A 9,431-nucleotide genomic window follows, 5' to 3' on the forward strand; every position below is an offset into this window, starting at 1 on the left:
CCAAAGGCTCCCCCTTTGCTGGGGCAGATGCAACTCATTCTTCAGTCTGCCCAGCTGCTTTTGGCAGGGCTGGGAGGATGGGCTGGGGTGGGTACGAAATGGGAGTGGGCTCCTGGCCCTGCCAACGGCCCCCAGCACCCACCGTGCCCCGGGCTGGGCCCGGGGCATCCAGCCCGACACAAACAAACCCAATGGTGGGAGCAGAGGTGGGGCTCCAGAACCTGTGCACAGCAGCTTTGCTGTGCAGGCAAGGAAGCGCTTGGGCTGCTCCACAGCCCTTGTTTGCTTTGGGGTCAGCGTGATTTTGGGAGCAGTGCAGGGGGGAAGAGAGAAAGTGTGGGCTTCCCTCACCCATGGCTGGGTTTTTCCCTGGCATGCAGGAGTTGGGCCTTCCTCAAGTCCCTGACAGAGATAAGAGTTTTTACTGTTTTCTTGTTTTGCCTTTTTGTCTCTAATCTCTTTTCAAGAATGTGTTGTTTGTTTTTCCAGAGAAAGCATTTGAGGTGGTCCAGTGTGGATGGGGAAGTGCTGGGGAGCAGCTGTGGTCTGGATGGGCGGTGCCCTTGGGGAAGGCTGAGGCCATGGTTTGGGAGCAGCTTTTCTTCCAACCATGGGTGGTGTGAGGTGGGTCCCTGTGTGCTTGGCAGGGTGGGATCAGAGCTTTTGGGAGATGGCAGCAAGCACAGGAGCATCCTGCTCTGGGGAGCTGCTGAGGGCTGGATGTGCCGTGGCTGGCTGCAGGCTGGGCACATATGCTGCCCTCCTGCTCTGCTGCCAAAGGCAGCAGGGATGGGCAGCTCTGGGCGCAGCTCTGGGCACAGCCAGCATGGCCTGGGCACCGCAGGCCTTGGCACAAGGGCACAGGAGCCCTCAGCTGACGGGTGTTATAAATAGACTCAAGAGGAGTGAAATTTCCAATTTGAATTTATTAATTCAAGGCATACAGCATAAGCAAAAGTTTCAGCGCTGGACGGCAGGGGAGTCTCCGCTCCACCAACTGCCGCACCCTCATCCCCAACGACCCCCTTTTTAAGTTCTTAGTGCTTCCGGACTGCTGTGTCATTTTGAAGTACTCTGCGCTTGCGTTGATTGTTGCTAGGGGGTCTTCTCTCACCTCCTGGTGGTCGATGATGAAGGTCTTGGTAGTCTTCCTTGGTTGTGTCCTTTGACCTGATTCCATATTTGGTAGAAGAGCTTCGCCCTTTCTCTTATAAAACTTACTTAAGATCTTATGATTACCACGCGATTATGCAAGCAAAAAAAGAATTATGCAAGTTAAATAAATCAAACAGGCACTTAACCACATCCTCTATTTTTGAGGTTTTCTGTGTAGCAAGCTAGACAAACACTTAATCTCATCTTCTATTTTTAAGGCTTTCTGTGTAGCAAGCTAGACAAGTTAGATAAGCACTTAATCACATCTCCTACTTTTAAGGTTTTCTGTGTAACGAACAAGAGGTTTTATCTGTTTCAATCCCCCCTTTCTCTTTTATCCTCTTGTTCGTCAAACCTAGCCAATGCGTATCGACTTAGTTCTAAGTATTCTCCCCCTTCGGCTCCCCGCAAAGCTTCGTATTCTGAGCGTATCACCATAAGGTGAGCTGCTTCCAGCCTCCCTTTAACAATATTCACTATTTTATTAAAAAGGCAAGGTCCAAACGTAAGTCCCAACATTAACAGTATTACTGGTCCTGCAATAGTTGACAACAAAGTAGTAAGCCAGGGGGAGTAATTGAACCAAGTTTCATACCAGCTCTGTTGAGCTTCTCTTTCTTTTTTCCTCTGTTCTAACCCTTCTCTAAGTTTTCCCATTGAGTCTCGGATGACCCCACTCTTATTGACGTATGAGCAACATTCCTCTCGTAAGGCCATGCATAGCCCTCCTTGGTGTAACAATAGAAGGTTTAGTCCTCGCCTATTTTGTAATGCTACTTCTGCCAGGGAATCTAAGGATTCTGTGAGATCTCTTATGGATTCTTCAATTCTCCTTAAATCTTCGTCTACAGATAGTCTAAGTTCTTGAAACCCTTTATGTTGTTGTACTAATGAGGCTACTCCTGTTCCAATTGCTCCGACTCCCAATAACATGGCTACCGTGAGAGTGGTGAAGACTTCCCTTTTTACTAAGTGATGCTCTGGCCCCTGATATTGATCATAAACGTAGTCAGGTGAGTGGTAAGTTATCCTGGGCACGATTAACACTTGAACACAGAATTCACTGGTTCTGTTAAATTTTTCTATATTTATACAAGGAGTAACTCCTAAAGTATTGCAAACCCATTTTGTGTTCATTGCTGGGAGTAGCCATTGTGCTGGCTTTGCTGGATCTCTAAGTTTCCCATACTCAGCACACAGGTGGTGTTTTTCTGTGGGTACTTGTCCTATACATCTCCCCTTCCCTGTGACTTTTGCTAAAGTTATTCCTTTCTGAGTATTCTCTTTCTTCCACAGGCATCTCGTAGGGTTGGTGCCATTTATTCTCTTAGCCTTTGCCGTGATTCCTATTGCCTCATAAAAAGGGGGTTTGAGTGTATAGCATAGCCAACAGTCTGATGTCAAATTTGGGTGGGTTTCGTTTAGTACTTTAAATGTGGCTTGCAAAATTTTCCATAAGTTGTCATCTCCCGTTCCTGTTGAACTGGATGTAGGGGTTGGAAGTGTAAAATTTATATCAATGCTGGAATCATTTTCCTGCTCTTTAACCATCTTATTTCTTATCACCCGATTTGGTCCCACAGCTTCTGGTGGGTCATTAGGTATAGGACTTTTCTTTATCAGGAAATGTCCCCTTCTGTCTTTTCTTCCTGGCTCGTAAAGTCTAGCCCCCCCACATCTTCCCTAGTAACCACACGGAATCAATCGGGATTGGTAATGTTGATGTAAATGTGATCGCAGTTACCGTTTCCTATGCTGTCATCTGCTTCTATTCCGCCAGGCTCTGCATTCAGACTTGATGTCGTGCACCCAAAAGGTCCCCATCCAGTGGTGATAAACTTATCAGTGCTACCCCATCCTGAAGAAATAGTTTCACAACCCAAGTAACCACAGTAACAATGCCCAGGATAATTACAATAACTCTTTCCAGGATTTGAGCTTGGGCAGAAGTAATAGTTATTTCGATTCAGACATGGTTCCACAGGTATAATGTCGCATAATGTAAGCAAAAAGCTAGGTTTTCCTGAAGTAATTTTTGTTTCTAGAACTTTCTGATCTTTCCATCTAATTAGGGAGCACTTAAATGGGTCTGAGCATAGGATATCTTAATCACTACACACATCAGTATTAGCTTTGTCCAAACCGGGTGGTCCACATGGTTGGAATAGGACTTAAAAAATTTGTTTTTGTTGTCTTTCTTTTCCCCGTTCCCCTCCCCTTAGTGGTGGCTCACCAATCTTGCGGTAGGACTGCCAGCATCTCCTGGGCTTCCCACAGAGGGGTCGAGACTTCCGATTGTCTCCACGGTCCATTACCCCTCTGCCTCGCTCGACGACTCGGTTGCTGCGAGCCTCGAGGGTGACCATCTTCTTGGCAGCAGGGGTATTCTTCAGGAGTTGGATAATTATGATTGTCTCTTCCCCACCTTCTCTCTAGGCTAGCAGCCCAGTTTTGGTAATCTCGCTCCCACTTCCTTGTGCTAGCAGCCCGGTTTCTGGCTTTTATTTGTGGGATATCACACCGTATGGTGGGACTACTTCTCCTGCACACCACTTCGAGAATGTCGAGGATGAAGGGGGCCGGTTTGTTTGAGTGATAACAGAACCGTTCGGGGTTTATACCCTTTGAGAAGATCTCCCACCACTGATCTGACCCAAGCTTTATTTCTCCCGAGTCTACTTTATAATTAAGGATTATAGAAGTTAGTCTCCTTTCATTAATATAACAGGGGCCGCAAATGCCCCTAGGAACCCGTCCTCTCCGACAATGAGTCCACCACGGTTCGTGACACAGCTTACAAGAAAAGCATAAAAATGGGTAACAATCACAGTCTAAATAATTGCATTTTAGTCTTATTTCTTCACATCTGGCTGACTCCCCTCCCCAGGTTTCTCCTTTATATTTGAGGTGAGGAGACTTAAAGTAAGGCTTACCCAGTTCGTCCTCTAATCTTTTACAATATCCCGGTGATCGCCCGTTTCTTGTTAAGAGGTCTTGAAGATATTGATTGTCCCCTACCCAGACTATTGTCCAAATCATGAAGTTCGCTGTAATTTGATCATGGTTTCTCCAGGGACATTGCAGACCTTCCAGTTGTCCGGGGGTTTCACTGGTCCCTTGATACGACTAGCGTGAGTCCACCCTATCTCAACAGTTTGGACTGCTGCATCTGTTGTGATAAGTACTTGGTAAGGTCCTTCCCACTTTGGTATCAAGGGGTTTTCTTTCCAGCTTCGGACCAACACCCAATCCCCTGGTTGCACCTGGTGTAAGGTAAAATCTAAGGGGGGTTTTTGTGCAAGCATCCCTTTTTTTTTCATAAAGCCTTTTTAAACTTGTTCAATTCTGCTAAGTATTTATTAATGCATTGATCATTAATAACTGGGTGCTCCTGAGGTCCCTCAAGATTGTATGGCATTCCATACAGCATTTCAAAGGGAGATATCCCTATATCTATTCTAGGTCTGGTCCGTATAGTTAATAGGGCTAAAGGGACACATTTTACCCAGGACATTTTTGTTTCCATTACTAACTTAGTTAGTTGTTTCTTTATTTCTCCATTCATCCTTTCTACTCGTCCTGAACTTTGAGGATGCCACGGAGTATGTTGTTCCCATTTTATTCCAAGAGCTTTGGCTAGGTTCTGGGTTATCTGAGATGTAAAGTGTGGTCCCCGATCTGAATCTATAACTTCTGGGACCCCATATCAAGGAATTATTTCTTCTAGTAATACTTTCGCAACTACCTTAGCAGTTTCCCTCGGGGTTGGGAATGCTTCTACAAAGTGAGTAAGGTGGTCTACCAGGACTAATAGATATTTTATCCTTCCTACCTTCAGTTCAGTAAAATCTACTTGAATATGTGAAAAAGGTCTCTTTGTCATAGGTCGCCCTCCCTCTGGCAACTTCCTTAGGTTTTTTCCTATTTGTTTGTAGGCACAGAAGGCAACCCCTAGTTACTTGTTTAGCTATGTCCCAGATCCCCATACTCATGTATTTGGTGGCAAAATAATCTACTAATCCTTGTGATCCCCAATGGGTCTTCTGATGAACTTTTTCCAATAATCTATAGGCCATAACTTTAGGTAATACTTCCCTCCCATCGGGTAGAAACCACCTCCCTTCAGAATTTTCGGTTGCTCCAATTTCTAGCAGCTTTTTCTTTTCTTCTTCCCTAAATTTTATAATTTGGTCCTGGCTCTTTAAATCAGTGATGTCTTTGTCTCCCTTCAGGGTCAGGATTTGTAGTGTTGCTCGCTTTGCTTCTCGATCCGCTGCATTATTTCCCCTACTCTGTAAATCTAATCCCCGTTGGTGCCCTTTTAGATGGACTACTGCCAGCCTTCGGGGTTTCCTTAGTGCTTTTAAAACTTCTGTAATAAGATTCCTGTGAACTAAATCTTTTCCTTGAGAATTGACCAGCCCCCTTTCTTCCCATATTTTTCCAAATGTATGTACTATTCTATAACAATATTTGGAATCTGTAAAGATAGTTTCCTCTTTTCCTTCCAGAAAATTTAATGCACGCAGTAAGGAATATAATTCACACGCTTGGGCTGACCAAGATCTATCTAGTGGCCCTGACTCTAGTATTTGCAACTCAGGTCCCCTAATGATAGCATACCCTGATGTTCTCATCCCTTCTATAATCCTTGAGGATCCATCTACGAATAACTTTTCTCCTGTGTTTAATTTTTTTTTTTTTTTTCTTCCAGATCAGGTCTTATTTTTACTTGTTCCTCTATAGTGATTATGCAATCATGCTCTAATGGTTCTGCGTCTCATTCTCCATATAGGAATTCAGCGGGGTTTTGCAAGGCTGTGGTTTCAATTGTTAAATTTGGGGCTTCTATTAGGATTCCTTCGTATTTGAGAAGTCGAGCATCAGATATCCATTTGTCAGCTTTTTGCTGAAGCACCCCCTCCTAATGTTATGGGGAGACATTACCTTCAATGTACTTGTTAAAAGTAATTTTTCATCCAGAGACAAAGGGTACTGTTTTATTCTAATCGGGACATCTGGATTCTTAATAGTTACCATAAAAGGAGTGATTTTTAACTGCCCAACACTCTCAGGAGTGTACCATACTTCGGGATTGATTTTTGCCTCGTCCTCCACTCGCAGAGGACAAAGTTTTATTCTAAGCTCTTTTTCTTCCACATCAATCCTAATTCCTAGTTCAATAATCATGTCTCGACCCAATAAATTATATTCTGATTCGGGAACCAACAAAAAATCCCCTATCCCTATTTTTGAATCTGTTTCTATTACTACACCCTTAATAATTTTTACTTCAAATGGTTCCCCTTTTGCCCCAATGACGGTTGCAACTTCTTTAGACAAATTACATCCTTTTGGTAAAAACTGAATAGTTGATCTCTCGGCCCCAGTGTCTACCAGGAAAGGTATTTCCTGGTGTTGGGGACCCACCTTAAGTTTTATCAAGGGCTCTTTAGGTGTTTTTCGGGTCCCCAATAAATAGAGCCCCTGACCCCTCTAATCCATCAGGAATTCCTTCTCATCTTTAATCCTAACCCTACATTCCTTTTTAAAATGCCCTCTTTTTTTCACAATAGAAACAAATCCTCTGACTTGCTGTCTCTTTGGGCTCTCCCTTTCTGGGATCCCCAAACCTCCTCTCTTGTCTTTCATACCCCCTATTCCCACTCGTTGCTTCCACCATCAGCCTAACTTGCTTCCGATAACTCTCATCCTCTCTCCTAACATACACTTTCTGTGCTTCCCTTAAAAGTTCATCCAGCCCTCGGTCTTGCCCATCTTCAATCTTTTGTATTTTCCTTTTTATATCTTCCCATGATTTTGAAACAAAATGTATCTTTAAAAGAGCTTCTCCGGCTGGTCCATTAGGATCCATACTGGAGTATAGCTGGAAGTTCCGTCTTAACCTTTCTAACCAATCTGTGGGTGATTCATCTTTTTTCTGTCTATCATTGAAAGCTTTATCTATATTCTGGCCCCTCAGGACTGATTCCCTAATTCCTTGGATTATAATAGTTCTCAAATCCTGCATATGCGTTCGATGGGCTGGGTTTTGATGATCCCATTGCGGATTCTGCACAGGCCACTTAGTATCCGCGGCGGGACCCTGGGCGTGTTGCGCATCCCAGATACGCATTCCCTCTCTCCTAATCATATTTCATTCTTCAGCTGAAAATAAAATTGTTAAAATCGACTGGAGTTCTTCCCATGTATACATGTTTGGACTCAAAAATTGATCTACCTTATCAGCTACTCCTAAAGGATCTTCTAGTAAATGTCCCATTTCTTTTTTAAATTCTCGAACATTGGTCGAACTCAGGGGGACTGAAATAAATCCTATTCCTGCCTGCGGACCCCCATTGGCATTTCCCTTAAGGGAAAAAGCCCCGTCTGTTGTTTTTTAGTCCGACTCCTAGTGATTGGACTCCGGTAATCTGATTGGTCAGAGTCACTATCATTACTTTGAGGTGGGGGCACCGGTGCATTTGGTAGTGGAGGAGGTGGGGGTGGGACATAAGGAGGGGGTACTATTATAATTTCATCTCCTTTTCCCTTCTTCTCCTTTTTCTTATCCAGTTCCTTATTTTCCTCAGTTAACTTAAAGATGTATACTTCTGGTCTAAACACCCAGATTTTTGCATACTCGCTTTCTTCTGGCGAGATAGGTTCTTTAGTTTACCCAAATGTTTAATGTCTGTCTTACCCAATCTTCCGATGATCCGAAGATGGGCCAATATACATTCTTAGAAATTTCCTTCCCGCCCCAAACTTCTACACAATAGTGTATCATTTTAGCCCTGTCTTTGCTTTCAGTTCCTGGGAAGTGTTTCCAGTTACTAAGCAAGTATCCCAGGGGGCTGTCCCTTGGAATGGGGGGAGCTTAACCTGTGCAGGGGGCTTACTCTTCCCCTGTCTCATTCTTCCGGAGTGCCTTCTTACACACACGTATCTTTCGCTTCCCCTCTTTTGTGGCCCGAGCCCTCGCGGGTCTGCGGGAACCGCACTACTGGAGGGTCCGCAATCGCTTGGAAGATCTGGCTACCAGTCCTCCTCTCATTCACACATCACATCGCCACACTCCGGGATCCCATTCTTCCGGAGTGCCTTCCACACTCCGGGATCCCAACCCCAACCGGACGGATCCCGTTCTTCCGGAGTGCCCCCGCACTCCGGGATCCCATACTTACGCGTCCTGCGTCTTCGTCCGGACCCTGTGCACAGAAGATTAAGGGGTTCACCGGTGTCTCCCTTTTGCTTATGAGTATAATTTAGGTTCGTCGGTGGGGGAGGTGGAGGTCGTCCAGAGGGGCCACCTAACTAGGTTAGGTGGGGCGCCCCCCTCTCTGGAACAGCTTTTCCAATTCACTCCCCCATCCGAGTCACGGCCCCAATTTGTTATAAATAGACTCAAGAGGAGTGAAATTTCCAATTTGAATTTATTAATTCAAGGCATACAGCATAAGCAAAAGTTTCAGCGCTGGACGGCAGGGGAGTCTCCGCTCCACCAACTGCCGCACCCTCATCCCCAACGACCCCCTTTTTAAGTTCTTAGTGCTTCCGGACTGCTGTGTCATTTTGAAGTACTCTGCGCTTGCGTTGATTGTTGCTAGGGGGTCTTCTCTCACCTCCTGGTGGTCGATGATGAAGGTCTTGGTAGTCTTCCTTGGTTGTGTCCTTTGACCTGATTCCATATTTGGTAGAAGAGCTTCGCCTTTTCTCTTATAAAACTTACTTAAGATCTTATGATTACCACGCGATTATGCAAGCAAAAAAAGAATTATGCAAGTTAAATAAATCAAACAGGCACTTAACCACATCCTCTATTTTTGAGGTTTTCTGTGTAGCAAGCTAGACAAACACTTAATCACATCTTCTATTTTTAAGGTTTTCTGTGTAGCAAGCTAGACAAGTTAGATAAGCACTTAATCACATCTCCTACTTTTAAGGTTTTCTGTGTAACGAACAAGAGGTTTTATCTGTTTCAACGGGGACTTTCTGCTTTCTCTCCTTGCAGCCGGGCTCTGCGGGTGCTGAGGCTGCTCTGGGCTCTGCCAGGGCTCTGCTGGGCTCAGCCCTGGGCCCAGCTGGGCTGGCTCTGCCCTCACATTGTTCTGACAGCTCTGCATCAGATGAGCCCGTTGCGAGCACAGCACCTGAGCTTTCTGCTTTGGCAGATGAGTGAGACTCTGCTGCAGGCCCAGAGATTACAGCTGGGGACACACATCCAACTGGCAAGGACCCAAACTCTCCACAGTCCCAGCTGAACGCCTGGATCT

General features: G+C 45.1%; 1 long non-coding RNA gene across 1 annotated transcript; it reads right to left on the reverse strand.

Moving 5' to 3' along the window:
* Nucleotides 1-906: 906 nt before the first annotated feature.
* Nucleotides 907-9,093, reverse strand: LOC141726361 (uncharacterized). The gene is made up of 2 exons (XR_012577621.1): nucleotides 8,343-9,093; nucleotides 907-4,418 (listed from the first exon to the last, which is right to left on the reverse strand). It is a non-coding gene; the product is annotated as an uncharacterized LOC141726361 (long non-coding RNA).
* Between the last annotated feature and the right edge of the window lie 338 nt (nucleotides 9,094-9,431).

The sequence above is a fragment of the Zonotrichia albicollis genome, chromosome 34 (assembly GCF_047830755.1).
Source record: "Zonotrichia albicollis isolate bZonAlb1 chromosome 34, bZonAlb1.hap1, whole genome shotgun sequence".
Lineage (NCBI taxonomy): Eukaryota > Metazoa > Chordata > Aves > Passeriformes > Passerellidae > Zonotrichia > Zonotrichia albicollis.